The sequence below is a fragment of the Mustela putorius genome, unplaced genomic scaffold (assembly GCF_011764305.1).
Source record: "Mustela putorius furo isolate JIRA1106 unplaced genomic scaffold, ASM1176430v1.1 tig00003834_pilon_pilon_pilon, whole genome shotgun sequence".
Classification (NCBI taxonomy): Eukaryota; Metazoa; Chordata; class Mammalia; order Carnivora; family Mustelidae; genus Mustela; species Mustela putorius.
This window is the reverse complement of record NW_025421987.1, coordinates 24,769,935-24,783,666: the sequence shown is the minus strand read 5'-3', so window position 1 is coordinate 24,783,666 and position 13,732 is coordinate 24,769,935. Positions and strand designations below refer to the sequence as shown.

At 38.0% G+C, this 13,732-nt stretch overlaps 1 pseudogene; it reads left to right on the top strand.

Annotated features, from left to right (window-relative positions):
- Nucleotides 1-532: 532 nt before the first annotated feature.
- On the top strand, nt 533-12,062 carry LOC101687882 (annotated as a pseudogene).
- Nucleotides 12,063-13,732: the final 1,670 nt, after the last annotated feature.

The following is a 13,732-nucleotide window of genomic DNA, read 5'->3' as shown; positions in this document are numbered from 1 at the left end:
TATTGGTAGACACTTGTGTTGAGAAATATATTCAACAAAATTCAAGGCTCTTATATCTAGGTGAAATTTCTAGCAATCCAGCAATGGGTCATTGGGAGACATCTCTTCTAAGGTAAAGGATAAGTTGCTGCATCTGGCCCTCTTACAACCAAGAGAAAGGTAAAACACCTTTTGGGGTCTGTGGATTTGGATCCTATGTCATCTTCATTTGGGTCTATTATACGAACCCACTTACCAAGTGTCCAGGAAAGCTATTAGTTTTAAGTGTGACTATGAACAGGAGAAGTATTTACAAAGGTGTTAACAGCTGTACAAGGTGCTCTACTCCTTGGGTCACATGATCCACCAAAACTAATGGTAGTTCAAGGCATAGTGGGAGATAAGGACACTTTTTGGGGACTTAGGCAGGCCTCTGTAGGCAAATCACAGCACAGGCCCCTAGGTTTAGAACTAAGCCATGCTATCACTACAGGCAATTACTCTCCAATTGAAAACTAGAAAGATGGAACTAGAAAAAACTAGAACTGTAAGGATGGATTTATCATTAACTGAAATGGGTAAGAGGGTGGTTTGAGGAGTAGCTTTGGCAAAGAAAATCAAAGTTCCTGTTCATTTGGGTCTTTGTCTTCTCCGCCTTCCTAGGCTTCTTGCATATCTATTCTCATTCATTTTACTGCTCCAATTTTTCTTTTCCTTCCTTCTGCCCATGACTTTAAAGCCTACTGCTGTGAACTACTGGCATTCATTGAGCATCAGTGAATCCTGTGTGTCACTCAAGGCCAAAGAGGTTGTTGTCCTCTGGGAACATCTTTCTATATCACTTTTTATTTCAGAGAATAATTACTGAAAGAGATTTTTTGTTAAAGATTTATAATTCAAACAACAAGCAGTCATTGATATTTGTGTTGCAGATTTATTTGATGTAGTCACAAAGTGCGTAAGTTTCACACCAAATGAGCAGTTCATGGAGAAATTTGTTGATCTTAGAAACCATAGTAGAGGGATTGATCTGCTTCAGACCTATGAGTACATTGATCTCAGCAGTACAGTTGGGGGAAAAAGGAAATAAATATGCTGGTTGTTGATCTCTGTTATTGACCCAGATGAGTCAGTACATTGCCTCAGCTTGGAATAAGTGGTATCCCAGTAAACTCTGTTCTGTTGATAATATACTTTAATGTTAGATAATAACTTACCAAATTGGAAATATGAAGTTGAAAGAAGCAGCGAACACATTGGATGAAGAATATACACATCCCCAAAATATGTCATTACTGGGCCATTTTAAAGAGTAAATTTTTATTTTATTTTTAACTTACAAAGAAATTTTACTTTCTGTTCTCTTTTTAAAATTTTTTAAATTTATTTTCAGTGTAACAGTATTCATTGTTTTTGCACCACACCCAGTGCTGCATGCAACCCATGCCCTCTCCAATACCCACCACTTGGTTCCCCCAACCTCCCACCCCCAGCCCCTTCAAACCCCTCAGATTGTTTTTCAGAGTCCATAGTCTCTCATGGTTCACCTCCCCTTACAATTTCCCCCAACTCCCTTCTCCTTTCTAACTCCCTTTGTCCTCCATGCTATTTGTTATGCTCCACAAATAAGTGAAACCATATGATAATTGACTCTCTCTGCTTGACTTATTTCACTCAGCATAATCTCTTCCAGTCCCATCCATGTTGCTACAAAAGTTGGGTATTCATTCTTTCTGATGGAGGCATAATACTCCATAGTGTATTTGGACCACATCTTCCTTATCCATTCCTCCATTGAAGGACATCTTGGTTCTTTCCACAGTTTGGCAACTGTGGCCATTGCTGCTATAAACATCGGGGTACAGATGGCCCTTCTTTTCACTACATCTGTATCTTTGGGGTAAATACCCAGGAGTGCAATGGCAGGGTCATAGGGAAGCTCTATTTTTAATTTCTTGAGGAATCTCCACACTGTTCTCCAAAGTGGCTGCACCAACTTGCATTCCCACCAACAGTGGAAGAGGGTTCCCCTTTCTCCACATCCCCTCCAACACATGTTATTTCCTGTCTTGCTAATTTGGGCCATTCTAAGTGGTGTAAGGTGGTATCTTAAGGTGGTTTTAATTTGAGTCTCCCTGATGGCCAGTGATGATGAACATTTTTTCATGTGTCTGATAGCCATTTGTTTGTCTTGATTGGAGAAGTGTCTGTTCATATCTTCTGCCCATTTTTTTTGATATGCTTGTCTGTTTTGTGTGTGTTGAGTTTGAGGAGTTCTTTATAGATCCTGGATATCAACCTTTTGTCTGTTGGTAACAAGTAAATGGATCATGATCAGCAACTCCTGAATCTACTCTTCATATTCTTTTTCCCCCCTATTAGAACAGTGCACCTTGTAATAAGGTTTTTTTCCCCTCCTCCCATCCCTCAGCGGCATCCAGGAAAAATAGTCAATTGAAGTTTGTGCCCATGAATTATTAAGATATTTCCAACTTCTCTGAGGTAAAGAGATTTATGTGATGAAACTAACAGCTTTGTTTTAAATTTTTAATTAACATATAATGCACTATTTGCTTCAGGAGTACAGGTCTGTGAATCAACAGTCTTACATGAATCACAGCACTCACCATAGCACATACCTTCCCCAATATCCATAATCCAGCCACCTCATCCCTCTCCCACCACCATCTTCAGAAACCCTCACTTTGTTTCCTGAGATTAAGAGTCTTATGATTTTTCTCCCTCCCCAGTCGCATCTTATTTCATTTTTCCCCCTCTTCCCCCTAGGACCCCTACCTTGCCTCTCAAATTCTGCACATCAGAAAGATCATATGATAATTGTCTTTCTCTGATTGACTTATTTGGCTTAGCATAGTACCCTCTAGTTCCATCCAAAACATTTAAAAGGCAAGATTTTGTGGGGGTTTTTAATGACTGCATATTATTCCATTTTATACACACACACACACACACACACCACATCTTTATACATTCATCTGTTGATATACACCTAGGTTCTTTACATAGTTTTGCTGTTATGGACATTGCTGCTATCATCATTCCTGTGCACGTGCCCCTTCAGTTCACTACATTTCAATCTTTAGGGTAAACAGCCAGTACTGTGATTGCTGGGCAGTGAGGTAGCTCTATTTTCAAATTTTTCATGAATCTTCACACTGTTTTCCAGAGTGGCTGCATCAGCTTGCATTGCCACCAACAGTGTAGAAAGGTTCCCCTTTCTCTGCATCTTTGCCAACATCTGTCATTTCTTGACTTGTTAATTTTAACCATTCTGACTGGTGTGAGGTGGTATCTCATTGTGGTTTTGCTTTGTAGTTCCCTGATGCTGACCACTGTTGAGCACATTTTCATGTGTCTCTTGGCCATTTTGGATGTCTTCTTTGCCGAAATGTCTGTTCATGTTTTCTGCCCATTTCTTGATTGGATTATTTGTTCTTCAGGTGTTGAATTTAATAAGTCCTTTATAGATTTTGGATACTAGCCTTTTGTCTGATATGTCATTTGCAAATATCTTTCCCCATTCTGCCAGTTGTCCTTTGGTTTTGTTGACTTTTTCCTTTGCTGTGCAAAAGCTTTTGATCTTTTTTTTAAATTTATTTTTTATTTATTTTCAGCATAACAGTATTAATTATTTTTTCACCACACCCAGTGCTCCATGCAATCCATGCCCTCAATAATAACCACCACCTGGTACCCCAACCTCCCACCCACCGGCCAATTCAAACCCCTCAGATTGATTTTCAGAGTCCATAGTCTCTCATGGTTCACCTCCCCCTCCAATTTCCCGTAACTCCCTTCTCCTCTCTAACTCCCCATGTCCTCCATGCTATTTGTTACACTCCACAAATAAGTGAAACCATATGATAATTGACTCTCTCTGCTTGACTTATTTCACTCAGCATAATCTCTTCCAGTCCCATCCATGTTGCTACAAAATTTGGGTACTCATCCTTTCTGATGGAGGCATAATACTCCATAGTGTATATTTATAGCAACAATGGCCACGGTCACCAAACTGTGGAAAGAACCAAGATGCCCTTCAACGGACGAATGGATAAGGAAAAGCTTTTGAACTTGATGAGGAACCAATAGTTCATTTTTGCCTTTTCTTCCCTTGCCTTTGGCATGTTTCTAGGAAGAAGTTGCTGCAGTAGAGGTCGAAGAGGTTGCTTCCTGTGTTCTCCTCAAAGATTTTGATGGATTCCTGTCTCACATTGGTCCTTCATCCATTTTTGAGTCTATTTTTGTGTGTGGTATAAGGAAGTGGTCCAGTTTCATAATTCTGCATGTGGCTGTCCAATTTTCCCAAGACCATTTGTTGAAGAGGCTGCTTTTTTTCCATTGGATATTGATTCTGGCTTTGTCAAAAATTAGTTGGCCATAGAGTTGATGGTCCAATTCTGGACTCTTTATTCTGTTCCATTGATCTCTGTGTCTATTTTTATGCCAGTAGCATACTGTCTTGATGATGACAGCTTTGTAATAGAGTGTGAAGTATGAATTGTGATACCATCAATGTTGGCTTTATTTTTCAACATTCCTCTGGCTATTTGGGGTCTTTTCTTGTTCCATATAAATTTTAGGGTTATTCCATTTCTTTAGGTGGGGGGAAGGTGGTATTTTGATAGGGATTGCATTACATGTGTAGATTGCTTTAGGTACCATGGACCTTTTCACAATATTTGTTCTTGCAATCCATGAGCATGGAATGTTTTTCCATTTCTTTGTGTCTCGCTCAATTTCTTTCATGAGTAATCTATAGAACAAGAAAGTTCTCAAGTACACAACCTAACCCTACACCTGAAGGAGCTGAAGAATAAATAGCAAAGAAAGCCCAAATCCTGAAGGACCTGGAGAAAGAACAGCAAAGAAAGTCTAAACCCAACAGCAAAGAAGGCCTCAACCTAAACCAGAAGTAATTAAGATCAGAGTAGAAATCAATTAAATAGAAACCAAAAGAACAATAGAACAAATCAACAAAACTAAGAGCTGGTTCTTTGAAGGAATTAATAATAATTACTTCTCGGCCTTTTGGTTAAGATCAAGTGTGAAGGAATTAATAAGACTGATAAACCCCTGGCCAGACCTATCAAAAAGAAAAGAGAAAGGACCCAAATAAATAAATAAATAAAGTCATGAATGAAATAAATAAAGTCATGAATGAAAAAGGAGAGAGCACAACCAACACCAAAGAAATATAAACAATTATAAGAGCATATTATGAGCAACTATACACCAGAAAATTTGACTATCTGGAAGAAATGGATGCATACCTAGATACATATAAACTACCAAAACTGAACTAGAAAGAAACAGAAAACCTGAACAGACCCATAACCAGGAAGGAGATGGAAGCAGTCAACAAAAATCTCTCAACAAACAAGAGACCAGGGCCAGACGGTTTCCTAAGGGAATTCTACCAAAGATTTAAAGAAGAATTAAAAGCTATTATCCTGAGTCTGTTCCAAACAATAGAAATTGAAGGGAAACTTCAAAACTCATTTTATAAGGCCAGCACTACCTTGATCCCAAAACCAGACAAAGACCCCGCCAAAAAGGAGAATTACAGACCAATATCCTTGAGGAACACTGATGTGAAAATTCTCACCAAAACTCTATCCAATAGGATCCAACAGCACATTTAAAGGATTATTCACCACGACCAAGTGAAATTTACTCCTGGACTGCAAGTTTGGTTCAACATCCACAAATCGGTGTGATATAATACATTAACAAAAGAAAGAACAAGAATCATATGATCCTCTCAGTAGATGCTGAAAAATATTTGACAAAGTACAACATTCTTTCTTGATCAAAACTCTTCACAATGCAGGAATATGGGGTACATACCTCAATTTCATCAAAGTCATCTTTGAAAACCCACAGCGAATATCATTCTCAATGGGGAAATACTGAGAGTTTTTCCCCTAAGGTCAGGAACACAGCAGGACTGTCCACTATCACTACTGCTACTCCAAATAGTACTAGAAGTCCTAGTTCAGCAATCAGACAACAAAAAGAAATAAAAGGCAAATAAGTCAGCAAATAAGAAGTCAAACTCTCACTCTTTGCAGATGATGTGATACTTCAATGTGGAAAACCCAAAAACGACACTCCAAAAGTGCTAGAATTCATACAGGAATTCAGTAAAAAGGGTCAAGATATAAAATCAATGCACAGCAATCAGTTGCATTTTTATACACCAACAGGAAGATGGAAGAAAGAGAAATTAAGGAATCAATCCCATTTACAATTGCACCTAAAGCTATAGGATACCTAGGAATAAACTTACCTAAAGAGGCAAAAAAAATCTTTACTTATATAGGAAATTTAGATAAGTAGTAAATTACTGGATTTGCGATAAACATTTCAGTAATCTGAGTTCAGATAGGGATATCTGAAAAATGTTGATTTCAAGCTCTATGTGAGTCAAAGTTCAGGGCTATGAAAAATGTTAATCCAGTCTTATGCAGTATTAACAAAAGTATAGATATCAAAATAATGAATATATTTATTAGGAGCATTCCGTTCTTTGATGGTCAGACTACCTAGGAAATATTGTTTTCATATTTGGACCTAATATACAAGCCACAGAGACTTTCTGGAGCTTATGCATAGAATGACCATGTCACGAGAAGGAGTATTGAATAAATATGGCAAATAGAGTTGACCCTTGAATAATTTAAGGGTTAGGAGCACTGTCTCCTTCACTTAGTCAAAAATCCACATGTAGCTTTTAACTCCCCCAAAGCATAACTACGAACAGCTCACTGTTGATCAGAAGCCTTACCAATAACATAAAATGGTCAATTGAGACATATTTTGTATATTATGAGCATTATATGTTGTATTCTTACATAAAGTAAGTTAGAGAAAAAAGAATGTTACTATGAAAATCATAAGGAATAGAATATACATTTACAGTACTGTTCTATTAAAAATCTGCATATATGTCAGCCTGTACACTTAAACAATATTATTCAAGGTATTCAATTTTGTATTGCAAATATATAGGAAGAAGTTTATTGTTGACAGAGTTTGAAGGGAAACTGGAGAAAAGACTTGTGTAGTTCCAAAAAATAAATCGAGCCCTAGAAAGTTGAATTTGGTTTAACGTTGATATTAAGACATTTCCAATAATTAAAATAATGTAAAAATGGGAGGGGTTGGTTTGTAAAGTCATCAGCTATCATCCCATGTTGTTGAGATATTTATGGTAATTAAAGCTGCCATTTATTGATTGCTGAGATCCTCTGTTTTATGCCTTATGTATATATTCAATAAGTCTTTCACAATCACCATTCATTTACTTTTTATTCCTGTCTTGGAGAACCTATAAGGTTATATACTTATTTGTATGAGGAACCAGAAGGTTTTGCTTCAAATGCTGGATCTGCCATTTACTGTGTTATCTTGTACAAGTTATTTGTACTTCTTGCCTCATTCCCTTCATTTATAAAATTTATAAATCCTTCATAGGGCTTTAGGGAGGATTAATACACAGAGCATGTGCAGAACAGTGCCTAACAGAGTGAGCCTCGGTAATTGTTAACTGTTAGTGTCCTTTTACTTTTATCGGATAGCATCTGTTTGAACAAAGTGCTTTAAAGAAGAATCCCTGGGGTGCCTGGCTGGCTCAGTGGGTTAAAGCCTCTGCCTTTGTCTCAGATCATGATCCCAGGGTCCTGGGATCGAGCCCTGCATGGTGCTCTCTGCTCAGCAGGGAGCCTGCTTTCTCCTCTCTCTCTCTGCCTGCCTCTCTGCCTACCCGTAATTTCTGTCAAATACATGAATAAAATCTTTAAAAAAATAAAGAAGACTCCCCAATATTAATGTATTACTTTCTCACTATTTAAAAAAAAAAGATTCTAAAATTTATTTTAGAGAGACAGAGAAGGAGAGAGATAACATAAGCAGGGGGAGGGGCAGAGGGAGAAAGAGAGAGAATTCTTTTGTTTTTAATCAATTTTTAATTTTTTTATAAACATATAATGTATTTTTAGCCCCAGGGGTACAGGTCTGTGAATCACCAGGTTTACACACTTCACAGCACTCACCATAGCACATATCTTCCCCAATGTCCATAACCCCACCACCCTCTCCCGACCCCCCTCCCCCCAGCAACCATCAGTTTGTTTTGTGAGATTGTCTCTTATGGTTTGTCTCCCTCCCGAGTCCATCTTCTTTCATTTATTCTTCTCCTACCCCCTTAACCCCCCATGTTGCATCTCCACTTCCTCATATCAGGGAGATCATATGATAGTTGTCTTTCTTTGATTGACTTATTTTGCTGAGCATAATATACTCATTCCAACCACGTTGTCGCAAATGGCAAGATTTCATTTCTTTTGATGGCTTCATAGTATTCCATTGTGTGTGTGTGTGTGTGTGTGTGTGTGTGTGTGTGTATACCGTCTCTTCTTTATCCATTCATCTGTTGGTGGACATCTAGGTTATTTCCATAATTTGCCTATTTTGGATATTGCTGCTATAAACATTCTGGTGCACGTGCCCCTTCGGATCACTACATTTTATATATTTAGGGTAAATACCCAGTACGGCAATTGCTGGGTTGTAGGGTAGCTCTATTTTCAGCATTTAGAGGAACCTCCATGCTGTTTTCCAGAGTGGTTGCACCAGCTTGCATTCCCACCAACAGTGTAGGAAGGTACCCCTTTCTCCACATCCTCGCCAGCATCTGTCATTTCCTGGCTTGTTAATTTTAGCCATTCTGACTGGTGTGAGGTGGTATCTCATTGTGGTTTTGATTTGTATTTCCCTGGTGGTGAGTGATATGGAGCACTTTTTCATGTGTCTGTTGGCCATCTGGATGTTTTCTTTGCAGAAATGGCTGTTCATGTCCTCTGCCCATTTCTTGATTGGATTATTTCTTCTTTGGGCATTGAGTTTGCTAAGCTCTTTACATATTTTGGATACTAGTCCTTTATCTGATATGTCATTTGCAAATATCTTCTCCCATTCTGTCAGTTGTCTTTTGGTTATATTAACTGTTTTCTTTGCTGTGCAAAAGCTTTTGATCTTGATGGAATCCCAATAGTTCATTTTTGCCCTTGTTTCCCTTGCCTTTGGCAATGAATGTTCCCAGGAAGAAATTGTTGTGGCTGAGGTCGAAGAGGTTGCTGCTGTGTTCTCCTCAAAGATTTTGATGGACTCCTTTCTCACAATGTGGTCCTTCATCCATTTTGAGTCTATTTTTGTGTGTGGTGTAAGGAAATGGTCCAATTTCATTTTCCTGCATGTGGCTGTCAAATTTTCCCAACACCATTTGTTGAAGAGGCTATCTTTTTTCCACCAGACATTCTTTCCTGCTTTGTTGAAGATTAGTTGACCATAGAGTTAAGGGTTTATTTCTAGGCTCTCTGTTCTGTTCCATTGATCTGTGTGTCTGTTTTTGTACCAGTACCATACTGTCTTGATGATGAAAGCTTTGTAATAGAGCTTGAAGTCCAAAATTGTGATGCTACCAATTTTGGCTTTCTTTTTCAATATCTCTTTGGCTATTCGAGGTCTTTTCTGGTTCCATATAAATTTTAGGATGATTTGTTCCGTTTCTTTGAAAAAAAATCAATGGTATTTTGATAGGAACTGCATTAAATGTGTAGATTGCTTTAGGTAGCATAGACATTTTCACAATATTTATTCTTCCAATCCAGGAGCATGGAAAATTTTTCCATTTCTTTGTGTCTTCCTCAATTTCTTTCGTGAGTACTTTATAGTTTTCTGAGTATAGATTCTTTGCCTCTTTGGTTAGGTTTATTCCTACGTATCTTATGGTTTTGAGTGCAATTATAAATGGGATTGACTCCTTAATTTCTCTTTCTTCTGTCTTGTTGTTGGTGTAGAGAAATGCAACTGATTTCTGTGCATTGATTTTATATCTTGATACTTTACTGAGTTCCTGTATAAGTTCTAGCAGTTTTGGAGTGGAGTCTTTTGGGTTTTCCACATATAGAATCATATCATCTGCAAAAAGTTATAGTTTGACTTCTTCTTTGCCAATTTGGATGCCTTCAATTTCTTTTTGTTGTCTGATTGCTGAGATTAGGACTTCTAGTACTATGTTGAATAGCAGTGGTGATAATGGACATCCCTTTCATGTTCCTAACCTTAGCAGAAAAGCTTTGAGTTTTTCTCCATGAGAATGATATTTGTGATGGGTTTTTCATAGATGGCTTTGATAATATTGAGGTATGTGTCCTCTATCCCTACACATTAAAGAGTTTTGATCAGGAAGGGATGCTGTACTTTTTCAAATGCTTTTTTAGCATCTGTTGAGAGTATCATATGGTTCTTGTTATTTCTTTTATTTATTTTTTTAAAGATTTTATTTATTTATTTGACTGATGGAGATCACAAGTAGGCAGAGAAGCAGGCAGAGAGAGCAGAGGAAGCAGGCTCCCTGCTCAACAGAGAGCCCGACATGGGGCTTGATCCAGGACTCTGGGATCATGAACTGAGCCGAAGGCAGAGGCTTTAACCCACTGAGCCACCCGGGCATCCCTCTTCTTTCTTTTATTAATGTATTGTATCACATTGGTTAAGAGAGAGACTCTTAAGCAGGCTCCCTGCTGAGCATGGAATCATCACAGGACTCTTTCTCAGGACCCTGAGATCACCACATGAGCAGAAACCGAGAGTGAGATGCTCAACCAACTGCACCATCAAGGGGCCCTTCCTTTCTCACTTCTTGAGAAAAGATCTAATTAGCCCATGAAACTGTCATTGTGAAAAAACTGTCTGAAATTGTGGTAATATATCTTTTTTTTCCTTTTTTTCAAAATCAGATCTTCAGCCTTGCCAGTTCCTTTCACCTTTTTTGTCTAGATTTAATGTGCTTTGGAGCTGTGATTGGATTTTGTGCTTCCGTTTGCCAGAGTTTGATATTTGTGGTGGGTTGCCACCACCATTGCCACAGGCATTCTCCATCTCCTTGCAGGTTAGTCTTACCATTATACATAACTTTTATCTTCTTCCTGTTTCTTTAGAGACTGAGAGTCATAATCCTTTTTTTTTAATTTTTTATTTCTTTTCAGCATAAGAGTATTCATTGTTTTTGCACCATACCCAGTGCTCCATGCAATCCGTGCCCTCCCTAATACCCACCACCTGGTTCCCACAACCTCTCACCCCCGACCCCTTCAAAACCCTCAGATTGTTTTTCAGAGTCCATAGTGTCTCATGGTTCACCTCCCCTCCCAGTTTCCCTCAACTCCCTTCTCCTCTCCATCTCCCCTTGTCCTCCATGTTATTTGTTATAATTCTGAAACAATCCCATATTGTTGCCCTGTCATGTTGCCTGAAATCTCTTACTATGCTCTCATCTAGTTAAGTTTTGTTTTCCTCCAAGGTCTGTGTACACTGGGCTCACTGAGTTATGTTGCTGGAACTGAGCTACTCCACCAGAAGCTAGAGCTGCCTGAAAATGTGTCTGGTGAATCTGGATGGTTCTTCTGCCTGGCTTGTGTCTCAGTTCCCTTACAGTTCATGGCTTTTGATCTCTTCATCTGGGTTGCTCATACCAACAGGAAAGAGTATACCTTAATGAAAGCATTTCATGTGGAATGGGTGAGAAGCTGCCTGCTTTGCAATTGCCATTTTTGTTATTTCTCAATATTAATATTTCCCCTTGTCTCCCCCCCTGCATTGTTTTTGATTTAATTTTTTTTTCTTTGTGGATATTCCATTTTATCCTGAAAATCCATTCTATTTATTCAGACATTTGTTTATTAATACCACTAAAATGTATGTGGATTATTCTGAATTTGAGTCCATCTTTTAAACAAACTAATCTGGGTTTAGAGCCCAGACAGCAAGAAATGGGTAAACACTTGCCTCACATTTGTGAAAGAAAACCGATAGTGGGAAATTAATCCAAACACATCTACTGAAGTCTGTTAGACTTTTCAGTAAATAACTATCTGTTGAACTAGAAACTCTTTGGTGTCTCTGAGAAACTTCTCATTGTTGTCAGAACCTATGGTCGCTTTGCCATTGTAGATAGCCAGTCAGCCAGAGCATTAATGCTCTTTTCAAAGACTTAAGTGATATAAAATAAGAAGCTTATCTAAGATCCTTTTCCCCAAAGATGTGCATACAGCTTTATTCAAGGTGAAGTATGACAGCTGTCTAATCAAACTGTGTCTGTCTACAAGAATGGAAGCGAAAAATACAGTGTTTACTTGAAATTTTAACTTTGTAAACTATAAGAATTCCAATTCAGCCAAAGAAGAGGATTAACCTTATTTTACTTCACCTTTTCTGTTTTTTGTCTTTTTGTTTCTTAGCTTTCCTTAACATCAGTAGGATTTTCAGTACAACCAAACCATTTTGGACTTTTGCTCCCTGCCTCCTCACACATCAGGCTCATTAAGAGTACTTTCTTTCCAAAACTACTTTGGGTCACAGAGCAAAATTTTCCAACTCCTATCTTATTTATTCTAGCTCAGTACCATGAAGAAGTTTCCTCCATAATGACCCACTGGAGCTTAGAAAACCTACCAAAAGACCTAAAGCTTTGGGTGCTCATTGATTTACAACTAAAGTTTTTATTTCTTGTGGTAAAATAAAGTACCTTCCTTATCTAAATCCTTTCCTGGTGTGTATCAACATTATTTAACATTTTCTAATTCAGTCATTTTTAATAAATATGTCTATAAACATTGAACTTTTAAAAAATATTATTTATTTATTCCATTACTGTAGATTTGACAGGTTTTTAAAAATGTAACTTAGTAACTTATTATAATATCCTAAATCTGTCCTTTTTAAAATAAAATAAAAAAATGAAAAGAAACTCAATTGTGTGTCACGTTTGAGTTGATTTAAATGTCAATATTTTAGGATAAAGAAGTACAGGATTCTGAACAAGTATATCTGTGGTTCTTCAAAAAATGTCTTGTTTCTGGAGTCTCTGTTTTACATTCCAAAAAATATGGGAACTCCTTGCCCCATTAGGAAATAAGAGCCTCTTCAACCATTATGTTTCAGAGTTTTAAAAACATGTTTTCAGCATATTTTTGTCACCCTGTGTGTCCTGTTTAATGTGGCTAGATTTTTAAAAAGTCATATAAAGGCTGTGGGTATTTGTGTTCTATAGCACAGAAATAATCAAGTCTGCTTCTGACTTACAGTAGAGCCAGTACTACTCTGCAGCTGATTATTGCCTATGCAGTTGCTGCTTACTCACTTTTCTACCTCTTCCTCACTCTTCAAGTATCATGCCTTTCATCACCTTCCGTAGAAGGCAGAACACCTAAACAAAGATGCAAAGCATTTGAACATGGGTTTTAAAATTATTGACTAACATGGCATTGTTGTATTAGGAAGTTATTTATTTAGGACAATGTCCCTGCCTCTTGTCAGCCCAAAGCTGTCTGTGAATGTCAGTCCAACATCAGCTTTTAATATGCACTGTGGAAGTCAGGTACTATTGGACCTTGTGAGTTACAGCCTCACTGGTAGCATCCTGAAGCATGGAATGCTGGCACCATAAGCCCTGGTGTTGAATATATGTTGTGGTTGGTATTTCTTTTCTTTTTTTTTTAAGATTATTTATTTATTTATTTGACATACAGAGATCACAAGTAAGTAGAGAGGCAGGCAGAGAGAGGGGGAAGCAGGCTCCCTGCTGAGCAGAGAGCCTGATGCATGACTTGATCCCAGGACCCTGAGATCATGACCTGAGCCTAAGGCAGAGGCTTAACCCACTGAG